This window comes from Passer montanus, unplaced genomic scaffold (assembly GCF_014805655.1).
Source record: "Passer montanus isolate IOZ18808 unplaced genomic scaffold, ASM1480565v1 scaffold86, whole genome shotgun sequence".
NCBI classification, from domain to species: Eukaryota; Metazoa; Chordata; class Aves; order Passeriformes; family Passeridae; genus Passer; species Passer montanus.
In genome coordinates, this window is record NW_024373923.1 from 1,849,572 (window position 1) to 1,857,170 (window position 7,599).

A 7,599-nucleotide genomic window follows, 5' to 3' on the forward strand; every position below is an offset into this window, starting at 1 on the left:
AACTCTTGTCTGTGCAGAGAGAATCCCTGGAAGTGTCCAAGGCTTGGTTAGACAGGGCTTGGAGCAACCTGGGCTGGTGAAAGCTGTCCTGCCATGGCAGGGGGTTGGACTAGAGAACCTTTAAGGTCCTTTCTTAAGGAAAAAATTAACCTAGGATTCTAGGGGTTTTTTTTAATTTATTTTTTCATGTGTGTTTTCTCCCCAGTCCCTCCAGAGGAACAGTGCCCTGGCAGGGCAGTCACAGCCCAGGGATGCCACAAGGTTTGGTGCTTTTCTCTTTGCACCTGAGCACACCCAAACAATTTATCCAGGATTTCCGAGGCGGTGTTTGCAGGTGGATCTTTCCCAAGGTGGGCAGGAACAGGCTTGCTGAGCCAAGGCCAGGAGGGATGGTGTCCTCTGATGTCTTCTCTCCCACAGAGCCCCACCCTGTAATCCCCAGACAATGCCCACCAATTCACTAAAGCCCCAGCACACCGTTTTAGAAGCCTCTATTAAATGCACCCAAAAAAAAAAAAAAAAGAGAAACAACTTGATTAAAGACTGCAGTTGATGAGGAATCCACCACAGCCCCAGGTCCCACACCCCTTAATTTCCTTTGCTCTTAAATGCTTGCAACTAAATTTGTCCATCTTTCATGTCCTGCCATGCATACCTGTATTTCTTGAAAATTTCTTGTTCAATTTAAATTGCTGTGTCCTGGAGAGAACAAATAGAAGAAGATTTATTCAGTGTTTTTGCAGCAAAGTTAATTCCTTCTGAAATCAAATCCCTCTTAGAAGAACACACATTACGTGGGAGAGGTGACCAGACTTTTTTGTTCTTTAAAACTGTAGAAAATAATTTACCACCACCACACCTTGAAAACATAATAGGTTTTCTCAGCTCCAGGACCTGGATGGGTGATGGAATGAAGAGCAACTGCTATTGCTCTGTCTGCACTTCAGCCCCTGTGAACGAAGCCCAGCTGGGGAATATGGGATTATTATAGAGAAATTAAACATTATCTGCTGGAAACTATATTATCTGGAATCCAAAAGCAGGCCTTTCATGAAAAGCAGTTTCTCTCTGCGGAGTGCACTTAATTGTGCTGCTAGTACTTTTTAATTAGTATAATTTGGAAATTGAGTTAAATTAGACATTTTATTTCAGCAGCAGAAGAAGGGGCACTGGAATATCTGCTGACTGAAGGGCTGTGCCTGTTCACTCTTGGTCTAGCTCCAAAGACCTGCTAATAATTATTCATAGGAGCCAAGCTAAGCAGAGATGAACTCAGCATCTTCCCAGGTTTTACTGTCACTTCTGAAACAAGGGAAATTTCCTCACTCACTGCAGGGAGGAAAACCATCTCCCTGTGTCCTTTCCCTGGGGAAAAACAGCTGGGTCCTGCTGCACAGGAAAGCCAGGGTGGATTGGACTCAGCCCTGCCTGGGGGTCCCTAGCTGGGGTAGAGCACAGTTGTACTACAGTGACAGTTTAGAAAAGCAAGATTATTTTAGAGAGAAAGCTCTGGGGAAAAAAAGCCTGCTGGTTTTTTTGTTTTGGGGGTTTTTTTTGATTTTTTTTTGGGTTTTTTGTTTGGTTTTTTGTTGTTGTTTTTTGTTTGTTTTGTTGTTGTTGTTTGTTTGGTTTTTTGTTTTTGTTTTTTGTTTTTTTTAATAGCATTGAAGGATTCTGTATGGAAAACAATTGAAAATGGAGAGCCATTAGCAAACCCTGGGTGCAGTGCTGGGGACAAACATTTTACTGGGGCCTAGCAGTTGCAACAGGATGAGGGGTAAAAGTTTTAATTAAAAGAGGATGGATTTAGGTTAGATATAAAGATGTGTTTTACAATGAGGATGGTGAGGCCCTGGCACAGGCTGCCCAGAGAGGTGGAAGATGTCCCATCTCCAGAAACCTTCAAGGGCAGGCTCCCCCAGCCCCAGTGCCCTGAGCTCTACACTCCAGCTCATGGGGGTGAAAAGTGCTAGTCAGAGAGAGGTGGAAAGAATTCTCATTATTTCTGTCATTTCTGGTGTCACACACTCAGTATTTCAGGGCCAAAAAAATAGAAGGATTTTTTTCAAACAAAGTCTGTGCTAGTGGGGATAACTTGTGTAGGGCAGGGCAGCTGGTACCTTCAGGTTGTTGGTTGTTTGGGCAGCTGCAAATTTCCATCTGATGTGTGCCTGCTACCCTGTGTGTAGATACGAGGGTATCAGCATGTCTCTATTTTGTCCCAGCATGGTTAATATAAACCTGCCCTGCTCTGATTCCCAGAGGCCAGAGCATGATAAAATACCTGCCATGTGCCTGACGTGCCTGTGGTTTGATATTGTTATCTCTTTTTTTCTCCTACCAAAAGCAAGAGCCTGTCAAACCCTTTTTTTTCTAACAGTTTTTTCAGCAAGCAGGGGCTAAAAACATTTCCCTTTCCTCTCCAGTCACCTTACTGGGAAGGCAATGGGGTCAAAACTGGGGTGCCAGCCCTCAGCAGCTGCTGAGGAAGGGAGGGCAGGGCTGCAGCACGGTGTATTTTTACACCAAAACTACGTGATAAGAAGCAAAGCCCGTGTGAAGATAAGCTCACTTATTTTATTGGCAGAAAAAGGATAAGTCCTGGGCTCTTGATTTACTCAGCCTGAGCTACTGGCATGTGGAAACCACAAGTTTATGTGGTTAAGGACTATCATTTCACGGTGTGGAAATGCCCAGTGGGGAGAAGAGGATGAGAGACTCGGGTGCTCTGAGGCATCACATCTCTCTGGTGAAAGGAGGAGTGTGAGTCCTTCTCCTTGGAGCAGCAGAGTCTGAGCAACCCTCACGGCTTCTCCTTTACACATATTATATAAACTATGGTTAGCTGACAAATGTGCACATTTTCCAAGCTCCCCCATGGCTGATGGGAGTGCTGTTTGCTGCCAATCCTCCTTCCTTTTTGGTGGCTCTGATGGTAGGGGGACAGAGGATGTGGCCAGAAAGGGAGGGTCTGCACATCAGCAGGTGAGTCAGGGCCAGGGAAGGCATCATTAGAAGGTGCACGAGAGATAACAGAGGGTGCAGGCTGCTATCTCTCATCCTCTGGTGGCTGCAGAGGATGTGGGCTCCCAGGAGCAGGAGAAGCTGGAACCTGGGCTGCTGCCATCAGCAGGAGTGTGGGGAAGGCCTCCTTGATGGGATTAACCCAAGACCAGGCACGGGAGCTGCCACAGCCCTGAAGCAGATGAGGCACAAGGCTGTAGTGTTACAGTCTGAGACACTTCTCATTTTCCCAGGGAAGGTTCTCTTCTGGGACATGTCCAGAGGACCAGGAGCAGGTGTTCAAGGAGTCCTTGCTGACCCGGGGCTGCTGTTATCCCTACAAACACAGTGCTGGTTTACACCTGGTGAAAGCTGACTCACAAGGTGCTTTACCAGCAGGGTAAGCAGAGCTGTACCCTCTTCAGAGCAGGAAAGTGAGGCTGAGAAAGGAAGGCTTTCACCTGGCATCACCAGCAGCCCAGGCAGTACCAGCCCTCAGGTGCTGCAGCCACCCCAGCACTCTGAGGTGCCCAGCCTGCTCTCCTCAGCCTTCCTCCTGATGAAAAATGTACCCAGGACCAGAGCCCCTGCCCAAAGCTTGGCTTTATTGCTACTACATCATTCCAGGCAGCCTTTTGAGACTACAGTTTGCTTAAAAGTCAATAAAACTGCCTGTACACAGTATGATACTGAGCAATGAAATGGCCAAGGCAGGGGCACACAGAATAATGGAGTGGTTTGAGTGGGAAGTGACCTGTAAAGCTCATCCGGTGCCATCCCCTGCCATGGGCAGGGACACTTTCCACTGTCCCAGTTGCTCCAAGCCCTGTCCAACCTGGCTTGGAACACCTCCAGGTATGGGGCACATACAGCTGCTCTGGGAAACCTGTGCCAGGTTCTCCCCACCCTCATTGTGAAAAAAACTTCTTTATATATAATCTAAACCCACACATTTTTAGTTTAAAGCCTTCACCCCTGACCCTGTCACTATGAGCCTTACTAAAAAGTTTGCCCTCACCTTTCTTCTAAGCCCCCTTTATTGAAAGATTGCAATAATTTCTTCCTGGAAAATCACATTAGAAAAATGTTTTGGTGTTTTCCTCCATCCAGTGTTCTGGATTTTATATATCCCTCACCCAGTGAAATTCCCCTGCTTCTTCTTCCACCCCAACTATTAGCAATTCCTTCCCATTGCACCCCTCTAAGCAGCATCACAATCCTTTGATGCAATTAATGTCCAAGTAAGGGATGATGGAAAAAAAAAATCCCATTTGCAGCCAGAGGAAGAGAGAGATTTCTGGGTTACTGTAATATTTCCCAGCCAGCCATGCCTCTGCAAAACATACTTGTCACTGTTTAATTCGAGCTCTGGCAAAACTGGAGTTATTAATGTGCCTGCCAGAGATGTTTTCTGTCACCCTGTGGAGGTGTCTGACAGGATCCACCTTGCCTGGTGTGGAAGGACATCCTTCACCACCACCCCAAGCCCCTGCACTGCCTCTGCCAGCTCTCCCCTCAGTCTCCTCAGCAGCCTGACCTTTGCAAATCCTCAGGGCTAGAACCATGGTGATCCTTTAAATTGGTAATTTGTTCTTACCTGGATAATCATACTTTGTATTTCTAAGGCCTCTTTAATCCAAAGATGTAGCTGTGAATTAAATCAGTGGAGGAAAGTAATTAATTATGTCCAGGTAGTCTCATTATTCAACAGAATTTTGTGAAATATGGGAAATTAAGGCTATTATTTTAAGATACATGGGAGGTCAAGGAGGAAATCCAGCTGTTCTGAATTGCAGCTTCTCACCTGTAGTATGGAAAACAGCAGGATTTCAACTTTTCTGGAGCAAATCAGTGCTCACAAACCCTGATCTCCAGGAACCTAGGCCATTCCCATTTCAGACCTCCTCCAAATACCAGTGAATTTAGCCTTGACTTGCAAACAGCCTTGGCACCCATGGCTGTGCTGGATAAAAATGCCCTTCTAAAAATAACTGGGAAGTGGGGGAAGGAGCCTGTCCCCACATTCAGCATTTCAACACCAGCTTCACCAGCTTCCCCTCCCACCACAGCCAGGCATTGCTTCACCCGTGGGTACCCTGCTCTGAAATATAAAAATAGAATATATATATATATATATAAGATTTTTATTTAGGGTTTTTTTTTGTACAGGAGAAAGTACTATTAGTGCTGTCTCTTTTGTCATGAACACCCTGTCTGGCCACATTCACAGCCCATCACCTCTGTTTCTCTCTAGGTTTTCTGCCAGGCTGCCTCACACCATGAGGCTCCCAAATGGAGCAGGGACTGCTGGAACTCCAATATCCAATATCCCTGGACCCCAGGCACAGACAGACCTCTCTCTTGGGAAGGAGGACAGAGCTGCTCACTCAGGCTCTGTCAGGATGGGAATAAAGACCTTGTCTGTCTGCAGTCCTTTGCTCCTACAGTGGGTCTATTATTTGTGTTTTTAAAGGATGTCTATTTGCTTTCAATTCAACTGCAGCCCAACCATAATAAGAATCAGTCTAATTCTGGCAGGAAGATTGTTGGCCAACTATTTTTAAGTGTTTATTTTCCTGCAGAAGTCTCTGAGGGAGCATCTGAGCACTTAATGGCCACAGCCACTTCTTAGAAACCCACTGAGGTAATCACCGTGCCTCCGTCCTGGCAGACACCTCCATCATCCCACCTGTGCTGGCAGGACTCAGGGAATTAAAAAGAAATTCTCATCTTTAGCTTAATTTTTCATGCAGCACCTGTCTGTATGTAAAAATGAGAGTTCCACAGAGGGGATGTATGATTTGAGCAGAACACAGTACATTGAATTTTGCCTTCAGCTACTTTCTCTGTGGCCAAGATTTGCTCCGAGCTAGAGAAGTGGCACTGAGCTACCAGCACAACCCAGCTATGAGCAAGGTACTTTGTAAATATTGTGTATTTCCCCTTGGAATCAGCAGATTCCTACAATTGCTAAGGCATTTTAAAGGCTATTGCCAGGGCAAGACTAGAGTTTGGCACAGCATTTTTTGAGTTGCAGCTTGTGCTCTCAAATATCTTCGTGTCCCCGGCTGCTCTTTCCGCCTCTTGCTATTTTCCTGGGACAAAAGTCTTGAGGCTGGAGCGCTTCCCACTGGCAGGGACCCAACAGCTTCCACTGAATTAGGTAGGAGAGAGCTTAGGAAGAGCTCCTAAGGTCTTCCCACAGATGCTCAGTGCTTCCCTGGGAGCAGCCCTGGGAGGATGCTGAGGCTGGATATATGTCCCAGCACCTTGTGGACTCCGTGCTCGGCAGCATAAGGAGCCAGACAGCCTGCCTGAATTCCCTCTGCTAAGGCAATGAAGGGACTCCCTTGACACCTCACTACCTCCCTAAATGCATGCTTTTAATAAAGAGCCAATTTAATTTCCCAAACACTGAGTCATCTCGTGTTATTACCTGGCATATGGTACCCAGAACAGCAGCCACAGCATCTTTTCCTTGAAAGAAGGATGTTTCTGTTCCCTCCTCCATCCCCGGCTTTTACAACTCCTCTCCTTTCTTTCTCCTTTCAAGCAGAAATCCTCTTCCTTTCCCAACTTCTTTCTAGGCTGTGATGGGATTAAGCCAGAAGCAGGGATGAAAGGAGGAGGTTGGGATGTGCAGCTCACAGCGGCTGAGGGGAGCAGGGTTTCTCCCGCACGGGGACAGGCTCAGCAGCTCCACTTTGCTCTTTGGACCTGGAGCTGTGCCAGCTCCTGGAGAAAAGTCCTCAGTCCCCGGAAAGCTGCCCTCTCTTCCTGCTGGGACACGTGGATAATGAACGCCATGAGCAGCGTGGCCAGGGAGTGGGGGGTGGGAGGGCTGTGGTGAGGAGGCAGACACGGCACCGGCTGCGGAGTCTGGCACCCACCCCTCTGTGGGTTCCCCTTGAGTCACCCTGCTGTCACCCTGTGCCACCCTGCTGTCCCCTCCTGCCATCCTGCTGCCACCCTGCTGCCACCCTGCTCTCACCCGTCCACATCCCCCCACACCCCCTAGAAAAACAAACCCAGCTCCTTCTCACACTCCCACAGACACTGTGCTCTGCAGGATAGGTCATTTCCTAAAAATCTCAGGCTGGGAGTCGTGTGTCCTGATCCAGCATCCACCCGAGTTCCTGATGCTGAGATCCCAGTCCTGACACCTTTCAGCTTCCAGCGAGGATTCAGGAGAGCTTGGGGGCATTTTGTGGTATTTTGTGATGTCTCTAAGCCAAGCATGCCTTGAGCACGTTAGGGCAGGAGTGGGATGCACAGAGAGATCCCAATATTTGGGAACAGGACCTGCTGTGGGGTGCACAGAGAGATTCCAGTGTTTGGGGCCAGGACCTGCTGTGGGGTGCACAGAGAGGTCCCTGCATGTGGAGCCAGGACCTGCTGTTCCCATCCAGGAGCTGGATTTACACATGCCAGCATGTTCACATGTTAATATTATGGGCTCCACAGAGAGCGAGTTGCTCTAAATAACTATCTAAGATGAATTGTTTCCAGGTTTAAAGCTGACACTGGAATTCCAAAAAAATACCATTAACACAAGAATAGGCCACACCTTTTTTCTCCCCCGATCTACTCCAGGAG

General features: G+C 47.6%; 1 long non-coding RNA gene across 1 annotated transcript; it reads right to left on the bottom strand.

The window, feature by feature from the left end:
* Window positions 1-645: 645 nt before the first annotated feature.
* Window positions 646-6,661, bottom strand: LOC120513678. Its single transcript, XR_005630320.1, has 3 exons — window positions 6,440-6,661; window positions 4,601-4,651; window positions 646-699 (listed from the first exon to the last, which is right to left on the bottom strand). It is a non-coding gene; the product is annotated as an uncharacterized LOC120513678 (long non-coding RNA).
* Window positions 6,662-7,599: the final 938 nt, after the last annotated feature.